This window comes from Grammomys surdaster, unplaced genomic scaffold, assembly GCF_004785775.1.
Source record: "Grammomys surdaster isolate TR1022 unplaced genomic scaffold, NIH_TR_1.0 126298, whole genome shotgun sequence".
NCBI lineage: Eukaryota > Metazoa > Chordata > Mammalia > Rodentia > Muridae > Grammomys > Grammomys surdaster.
The window spans coordinates 4,912,528-4,922,889 of NW_021621098.1; positions in this window are offsets into that span (position 1 = coordinate 4,912,528).

Sequence of the window (10,362 nt, forward strand, 5' to 3'; positions counted from 1 at the left end):
CATGCCCTTTGAGACCTGTGCAGAGGGGCCTTCGTGAACTTTCAGAAATACTATTGATACTGTGCTTTAGTAGAGGGAGGAACAGACTCATTGTGATAATTGCCTCCAGGATCTCACGGCTATCCTAGGCCCGAGCGCTCTTGGCTGGCATTCTTTTGGACTGTTTGCTGAACAACATTGTCAGTTACATGCTGGGGGAATCTGGATTGTGTATTCTGGTCACAACACTTTCCTGCAGACTTGATACTCAGCACAATAGAGGAGAGACACTCAAAAAGAGAGCAGGGACCAGAACACATTAACCTTGGGCCACTCTTCCCTGACCCTATGAAGGCATTTAATGGGTTTTGTAGGTCCTGATGTGGGGCACCCTTCCTGAGGTTTAAATATGCAGAAGCACTGAACAGTGGTATGAATCAGTTATCAGAAGGCTGAAGGGCGATGCTGGTGGTCCTGTAGGCAAGAAGCATCCAACATGGCCAGACCATTTAATCATTGCCTGAATCGGGGTGAATTGATATTAAAGAATCTTAAATCTTGATAGGTTCTTTCAATTTTTAAAATAATTAACATTTGTACCTCATGTTCACTGAGCTTTGACAGAGCAAAAGTCCAAGAATATAAATGTGGTTATGCTTTTATATTAACTGTACAATCCATGCAACTCAGTCATTTGGCTAGTGAACTAGGCAATTAGTTTTGAGTACTCCAAATAAAGGTTAGAATTGTTTTTAGGGAAGCCTAAAATCCAAAGTCCAGAGGAACAGCTGAGCCAAAAACTAAGAACACCATAGTTACGGAAGACAGAAGGCAGTGGGCAGGCACAGAGAGACTCATTGCCTGAATTGGGGTGAATTGATATTGTAGAATCCCAGAAATATCAATCTTACTATAATCGAACACACCAGAACTCTTAGTCAGTATATGAAACTATGAATACACAGAACCCTGTGTACTCTGATTGCTATAACAGCATTGACCACTAAGTACCAGAGTTAAAGTAACTTCTTATGCCTTAGCATCTCCCTACATCACTACTCTTGTGTTTTGATGCAATTTATAGGTAAAGAGGGGTACCTGGATATAAGCAATGTGATGCCTCAACAGTCAGTTTAATAACAGTGTTGGCTACTCTACTAACTAATGGGCATGCAACCTATATAGTATGATGCTTGTCACAGAGGGGTGATTCACATACCAGGCCAGATGGAAAAAAGCAGCTTGGGATGTCAATGGGAACTTATAACCTCTGAGTTGCTTATTTCTGTAATTTTTCGTATACTATATACAGATTGCTAGTGAATATGGGTTGCTAAAATGGTGGAAAGTAAAACCATGAATAAAGAGAAATGAAGGCACCTTAGAAGGATGAGAGGCCTGTGGCTCGTGCCTTCCATTGTCTTAAGGTACTACTGACCATCTCTGAAGGTATAACCTCAAGAAACCCAGAAGAATAACTATAATTCAAATATATCAAGGCTGGGTTTCTGGGTGACAGAATAAAATGAAGCACAGAGCATGGCGAGAGTGATCATTTCAAATGCCAATCATTATACCAGCTGTATTTACAAGTGAGGTAGCTTCCTTTAAAAAGAGACATGGAAGCATTAATTGGCTGCTAGTTGAGAGGGTGCCTGGTTATGGTAACTCTAGTTTATCTGTCCTGTCATCCTACCCACCGAACAAAGTCTCTGAGGACTTATTGTCATAGATACATCAGTGGTTACTAGGAGGACTGCCTCTGTGTGGAGCAAAGGTGGACCTCCTTCTTCAGTGACTACTCTGGGCTCTCATGGGAATCTTCCCATCATCTTGAGACTTGGCAGCATGTTAACATGTAACACCCCTTAAGCTGTCCCAAGGAAGGTTAAGAAATGCAATTTACCTCATTTGCCTTTTGCCTTGCTTTTTTATTGGAAGGATTTGTGCACTTTGCATGTTTTTGTTAATGAATGACTACAGTGTGCCTGTGAGCTTTGTTTGAAGATACCATAAAATGGGAGAGAAAATTCATATCCATAGGGAAAGCCTTGTTACCCTGGATAAGTTTGATCAACAAGGGAAAGAAAGAGTTTACATGAAAATTTAAATTCTCCAATATAAGATGCTTTGGGGTGAGTGTAACACTCAAGCTAGGGTTAATAATGAATTAGTTAACACAACAGAGGCATGGAATCAGAGTCCATAGACAGAGCCAGCAGTTCAATTTTCAGCTCAGTTGGCAGTGGAATCAAGGCTGAGTTGGGGCTTGGCATAAATCGTGAATTCCAGTGTATTGTATTCTTGCCTTCTAGGAGGTTGGGTAAGCCACAGTTGACATATAGATTTGAGGCTTACAATCCAGTTATGGTGTTTACAGAGGAAGGGAAAGAAAGAGTAAAGATAGAGGTTTGGATAGCGCAGGAAATAAAGGTAATGGATTAGATATAGTCTCTTCTGTTGAAAGAGAAATGGACACAATGGGCTTCCATATTTAGTTCTAAACGTAGGTGATTAAGGGGGCCATCCATATGAAGTATTAAAGCTGATGTCTTATAAATTTTTAGTTAATGATCAATTTGAGTTTATTAGGTAGATCAGAACAAAAGGACATAAATGCAAATCAAGAGGAGAGATATGTAAAAGTCATTTAAAGAGCTACTTTATGGGCAAAATGATGACATTTAGGGTGAGGTTGATAATGATATGGATTCCAGTAAATTAAAGAACAAAATGGTCTCCTTAGGGAAGAAACTCCCTGAATTTCAATGGGTGTCTATATAGAACTTCAGGAAAGAAAACAGTGAACTCACTCTACATTGCAGAATTCCTGGTCGAATCTGTCTCCTGACAGCTTACCACACTCAAAGTCACAAGCTGTAAGTCAGTGGCTCTCAACTTCAGAATGTGGTGACCCTTTAATATAGTTCCTCACGCTGTGGTGACCCCCATCCATTGGATCATGTCATTGCTACTTCATAACTGGAGTTTTGCTACTGTCTTAGTTAGGATTTCTATTGCTATGAAAAGACACCATAACCACAGCAACTCTTATAAAAGAAAATTAGGGCTGGCTTACAGCTTCAGAGACTTAAACCACGATTGTCATGACAGGAAGCATGGCAGCTTGCAGGCAGACATGGTGCTGAAAAAATAGCTGAGAGTTCTACATCTGGATCTGAAAGCAGCAGAAAAAGAGACACTCTGGACCTGCCTTGAGCTTCCGAGACCTCAAAACACTTTCCCTCCCCTGCCCTCATTTATACTTCTTCCAAGGCCACACTTATTCCAACTAGGCCACACATCCTAATAGTGCCAGTCCTTGAGCCTATGGGGACAATTTTTATTCAAAACACTACAGCTACTGTTATGAATTGTAAATATTCGATATTCAGGATATCTAACATGGGACTCCCATGAAGGTCACAACCCACAGGTTGAGGACCAATGCTCTAAATCCTGACAGAAGCTATGAACATTGACCAGAAATTATTTTTAATGATCCAACTTCTAAGTCTTTCAGAAGGCATGGGCCATGGTTCAGCAATATATGTATTGGCAGGTTCCAACTCTCCATCTTTTATTCCAAGCTATGTATGGTTGCCAATCAGTGCTGGGAACAGATAAGACACGTTTTTCATTGGCCAGTGAGTATAGCAGGGGGAGGCTGGACTCCAAAGGAGGCTTCTCCTAATCAGGACTGAGGCCTGAGTGTCTTCTAGGACTGGTTTCTGAAGGACTGTGGAATACTAGCAACAAAGCTTCGCCACAGGGGAGATTTCCAGCGATCAGGGTACTGCCCCATTCTCCCTAATTCAGGCATGGTTAGATCTGCATTGGCTCTGTCATAAGTGTTTTTATCTTTATGATGAGATTATTATGAGATCAGGGTCATCCAGAGCATCAGTAAGATTCTAGAAACAGGTTAAACTGGTCTCAGACACCCCCAGCAACACCCACCGCCAGTGGTTGGAAGTTCATGACAGCTGGGTAGTGGGCAGCTTGGGGCACGTGGCTCTCAGTGCTCAGGTTGTAACTCTTAGAATCAGGAGGCAGAGTCAAGCAGGCAACAGACTCTCAGTTGGGGGCTTTAGCTTGTGGCTTTGACATATGAAAGCTGGGTCGAAATGCAGAACTTTAGACTCTACTACAGGCCTAGGGAGTCAGAGGCCACATCCAGCGAGACGCTTATTCAAGTCACATGTACATTAAAGTTTGAAAAGCACAGGTTTAAAGAAACCCAGTATATGGCTACCCTCTAGCTAAGGTACAATGCAAGCAACTTGGTGTTGAGTCCTGGCTTCTTCCACCAAATAATCTTCGTTATTTAATCTCTAAGTCTCAGTGTCTTTTTATATACAATGGAAATGATGACATTAACTACTTGAAAGGGCGTGAAATGAAATTAATATTACCAGTAGGAGACCAAACTCTGAAATCACAATCTGGCTCATCTTTCTCTGACTTCATCCCATCATGTAAGTTCACTGGACCGTGGTTTCTTCACACGTAGAGACTAGGCAACAATACTGCCTATATGAAATCCAAGGATTCTAACATATTAGATATTCCAACAGCATTCATAATGCTATATTGTGAGTGTGCGTGTCCGTGTGCGTGTCCGTGTGTGTGTGTGTGTGTGTGTGTGTGTGTAAAGGGGGCACCTGTATTGGAAAGATAAGTGTACTGTCATATGTCATAGAGGCCAGTGAAAGACACTGTGTGTCCTGCCTTATTACTTCCTGCTTTATTACCCTGAAACAAAGTCTCACACTGAATCGGGAGTTCTTAGGTTCAGCAAGCCCAGCAAGCCCCATGTGGTCACACTACATGTTCTGTGGTGCTGGAGGATTCTGACCCAGGTTCCCATGCTTATGGAGCAAGAGCACTTACCCACTGAACCATCTCCCCAGACCTTAAGCTCTTAGACTGTGCCTGGCATCTAACTTACATAGATACATGACTTGACTCACTCACATAGAAGTGCTGTGCACGTCAACTAGCAAAAGTACAAATACATATCCAGACATTGGTTTCAGTGATAATTGTTCCTGGTAACTTTGCTTGCAAAAGGCTCTCTATTGTAAAAGCAGTTGTATCAAGAATGCGAGATAGAGAACAGATTCAAACTTTCAGTAATTATCCATTTGTCATACATAGTACTTGTCTTCAGCTTCTAATAGGGAAGTGTTTCTTGGCAAAACAAATCAGGAAAGTATTGTAGACATGTCTCTCCGTTCAAGTGGGCTGCAAAACAAGTTAACTCATACAACTCAGCTTAAAATTGCTCTTTTCCAAAACAAAACAAAACGACTCCCCCTCTCCACCCTCCTGACCCCTTTGATCTGAATTAACTTCTTTTTGACTCTGTAAGTTCAATTTTCCTCATTCAATCTACATTTCTTTAAAGCAGCACATCTCCTGGTAGCCAGCATGAACCATCCACATCCTAGCAGAGGGTAATGGCACTGCTAACTCAGTTTTCTCTTCCTTTGCCCCTTCCCCATTGGTGACCTCCCTCCGTCACAGAGCTCATCAGCTCCCTTTAGCTATTTGAAGAATTCTCTCCTTGAATTGCTGGCCTCCCCACTGCCTCCAGCCTTGTGACCTAGTTTCTGGCTTCAGGTCTCCTCCTGACCCCAGCTCAACCCCTCTGGCCCCTCACAGCATCATTTCGGAGACCTCGGGTTGCCAAGGACCAAGAGAGCCTCTAATTCCACTGCCTTTTAGCAGCCTGTGCAACCCTGAAATAATTTGCCTCGAAGCCAGTTCTTGGAGAAGCTGGTCAGACAAATAAGGGATTGAACTGTATTTCCTTTTTGCAAGCGACTGCCTGCGGCAACATCTGTTCACTGTAACAAGATTGGGATGTTGCTGTGTGCTCCTTTGCTACCCAATATGGTCCTTTCCCCGGTGGACCACCCCCTCCCCCAGGGGTCACCTCACAAAGTTTTCTCTGTAGCCTGGTCTGCTGTGCTAAGAAACTCATAACTGATTACTATGACTTCAGATCTTAACTTGGCCAGCTCTGTCGAAGAAAGGCAACCCTGGCCTCTCCAGTGCTGCAGAGCTATAATTTATCCTCCGTTAAAAAAAGTCAATATTGGAGCAAAAAAAATGACATTTAAAAATCATAAAATAAGTAGTCTGGTATTTACCTAACATGTTCTTTTCTTCTCTTCGTTTTATATGACATGTACTGTCTTGTTTACTTTCTTTAAAGAGGTAACTCTCCAGTTACCAGTGACTTCTAAGTAAGGAACCAAGCAAGGCCACCAAGAAATGACAACAGAACTGCATAGGGGCTGCCTCTGAGGATCCTATCTCAGCAATTTTGATCTTGGGAAATAGGTTAACTTTAAGGCCCATGATCTACAATTTAGCCTTTCTCCCCCTTGATTCTAAAATTGCACTATAAATTTTTATAGCTTAACAGATTAAAGAATGATTAAAACCACATAGCACATGTTAATTACAACCAGCTCATCCATGGCAAATATACTTTCACTCATGTGAGGGTAATGAAGGCTTGCCTCTCATCCTGAACAGAGGCAGGCTCTTTATCCTTCTAGCACACAGAGGCCCCCTCAGAAGGAGACACCAGCCCAGGAAGGGCAAACAGGAATTTCACCCTCAGCCCTAGGAAAATTCTCCTTCAAGATAGAGCCCTGAGGCAGAGGAGACAGTTCGCTGGGTAAAGCCCTTCCTGGGAAAACATGAGGACCTGAGTCTCCAGCACTCACTTAAGTAAAGGTCAGACATAGAGGTGTAACTGTAATCCCAGAGAGGAATCAAATGGGTCCCTGAAGTTCGCTTGCCAGGTAGTCTACTAGGTTTGGTGAGAGACTCTGCCTCAAAAGCGTAAGGTGGAGCATGACTGAGAAAGACATTGTCTGGCCATGCACTCGTACTCACACATCCAACCCTTCCACAGTACACAGGAAACAGAGTTGTCAACATGCTGCTGATGCATCTCAGTGTCAAAGGCTGGACAGATCCCTCTTGTCCTTCAGGAGGAATTTTTTTTTTAAGTTGTGACCTCTTTGGCAGGCCAGGAAGGACATAAAGGAGGGTAGATCCTTAGCTGGTTCATAATGGTTGGACTTTTGGGCATTACTAGTAAGGCTCTTTGGCCTCTATGAAAAAACAATATCACCAATGATCTGGAACAGAAAACAGGCAGGGCATGTAAGTCGAAGTCAGTGACAAATTGCTATTTAGCTGTTTAGCTAAACTGTCATGAAGGACAGGTTGACATGCGTTAAAAAATGTGGGCAGTTGTATAGATGTATGGGAATGTTATATCATTTTCTTTTTTAAGTAGGATGTATTAACATTACACTAAGCAAGTCACATGGCAAATTCATTGTGCTTAAAATTAAGCATAAGAGAAATATAAAAATTAGTACATAAATTAAAATATTCTGAAAACTGGTCATTTAATAAAGACGTGTGTGTGTGTGTGTGTGTGTGTGTGTGTGTGTGTGTCTAAGTGTGGTGGATTGAATTTGCTTGGCCCATGGAAAGTGACACTATTAGGAGGTATGGCCTTATTGGAGGAGGTGTGGCCTTGTTAGAGGAAGTATGTCGCTGTGAAGGCAAAGCTTTGAAGTCTCACATATATACCGGACACTGTGACACAGAGAGTTCTTCTGGCTGCCTTCAGATAAACATGTAGAACTCTTGGCCTCTCCAGTACCAAGTCAGCCTGCACAATGCCATACTTCCCAATATGGTGATAATGAACTTACCCTCTAAAATGGTAAGCCACCCGCAATTAAATGTTTGCCTCTATAAGACTTGGTTTGGTCATGGTGTCTGCTCACACCAATAAAACCCTAACTAAGACACTAAGTTATAATCAACACAAAATAGCAAAATTACATTATCACTATGATAGAATATGTTTTATTGTCTTATTTAATTTTCTAACTTTTTAGTTGATATATAAAGAAGTGGATCCAGTGGCAGTTTCATGTCCATATAAATAATTGTGTCTCATTATTTGCCCCATACCCACTCCCTCTTGAGGCTCCACCCTTCCCCATTAAATATCTCTTCCTTCTTTCATGACATATCTACTGCAGTCCCATTCTGGTTCTCTTCCCCTTCCCTTTAAATCTTCTTCACTCCTAATTCTCTCTCCCAAACATACACTATGTGCTTTCATCTTTCCCTCCCTCCCTTCTTCCCTCCCTTCCTTCCCTCTCTCCTTCCCTTGCTCTCTCTCCCTCCACCCCACACACATGCACACATGCATATACTCACACACTCACACACATACCACAAGCACATTTAAATCTAGATTGTGCATATGAGACAAAGCGTGTGATTGGCTGTCTTCTGGAGGCAGGGTTATTTTGCTTAATCTGGTGGAATATTTGACAGTAAAGCATGGGCAGTAATCAAACTATAGTTTCCAATGTGTTTATTCAGACATGAAAGAACTGAATTTATAAAATAGAAAGGAATAGAACAAGATATGCATAATTTAGAACATGTCCTATTAAATTGAGACAACCTATTAGAAGATGGCTGCTGCACACACACCTTAAGACCTTCAACGTTGACTCAAGCAGAAGTCCTCTCAGGCCCACTGTGATGTAAATGTGAGAAGCATTTAAAACACTTGGCCATTTCTCTTTAGCAATGAAGCTCATCCTCTGTTTGCCCAGAAACACATCTCCAAGGACTCCACTCTGTCCATAAGACTTCCTGGAAGAAGACCCACCCTGAACACACATTTGAGACCACGTTTCCAAATGAATATGTCCATTTCCTCAGTGCTAGTCATGAAAGAGCAAATTCATAAATTTCTAATAATAAGTTGTTTTTTTCAAGCTTGAAGTCCAAGCTTTGTTTGTTCATTGCCTCAAATCCATGTACCCCATTCACAGCACAGACCATGAGCAGTGCCTGGGCCACAGTGGACAGGAATAGCTCTGTGCTTTCTCCTACTTCTGTACAATCTGTAATGCTGTGCCCTGCAGGGTACTGGCTAGTTTTATGTCAACTTGACACATCAACTGACTAGAGCCATCAGATACAATGGAATCTTAATTGAGAAAAGGCCTCCATAAGACTGGGCTGTATAGAACCCTGTGGGGTATTCTCTTAATTAGTTATTAGATATGGGAGAGGCCACCTCTGGGCTGGTGGTCCTGGGCTCTATTAGAAAGCAGGCTGGGCAAGCCATGAGGTACAAGCCAGTAAGCAACACCCTTTAGTGGCTTCTGCGTCAGCTCCTGACTCCAGGTTACTACCCAGGTTGAGTTTCTACCTTGACTTCCTACAATGGACAGGAACTCTGGATATGAAGCAAAATGAACCCTTTCCTTTCCACAGTGCTTTTAGTCATGGTGTTTCATGACAGTAATAGTAACCCTAACAAGTACCTACAGCAAACCTCTGGGTCCACAGCATTGGCTTGCTGTACATCATAGTCTTCACCTACAGAGAAACCTTCAAATGTCCCTGTTTAGTGTTGCCTGGCCTTTTGCTAATCCCCATTCCTACTGTGTAAGTGTTTAGACCAATACTCTCAGTAAAAAGACACTGAGTGTATGTTCTTGCTATGACTGCTTCAAGCTCTAGTTTTATGCCACTCCTTCTTTGGTTCAATAAATATTGAATGGCCTGTAGCCTGTGAAGGCTAATACGCTTTCAACCCCCTTTTTTACCTTTAATGGTGTATTGTACCTATTTGTTTATGTCTCATCTCCTTCATTCACATAGTTTGAGGTTGTCTCTTGTCCATAGTTAGGTATTGTCATTTAAGAAAAGATGGAATAGGTTTTTCTTAAGTTATTCACTTTCCATTATGCTGACTGTCCCCCTCCCAGTCACCCATCCCACAGTCCTTCCCCCATTTCCCTCTCCCTTTCTCCTCTGAGTGGGTGGGGCTCCCCTGGGTATCCTCCTATCCTGGCACTTCAAGTTTCCATGAGGCTAGGCACTTTCTTTCTCAATGAGGACAGATAAGGCAGCCCAGCTAGAAGAACATATCCCATGTACAGGGGATAGCCCCACTCCAGTTGATTGGGACCCACATGAAGAGCAAACTGCACACCTGCTAAATATGTTCATAGAGGTCTAGGTCCAGCCTGTGTATGCTCTTTGGCTGGTAGTTTAGACTCTGAGAGCCCCAAGGATCCAGGTTAGTTGACTCTGATGGTCTGCCTATGAAGTTCCTATCTGCTTAGGGACTGTAATCCTTCCTTTCATTCTTCCATAAGAGTCACTGAGCTCAAATGGAATAGTTTTTAACTGGTATATTAAAATAATTTTTACTGACTTATGTAACAGTCTTCAGCCTGTCATATTTATTTCTCAATTATATATATATATATATATATATCTATATCTCTCTCTATATATATATAT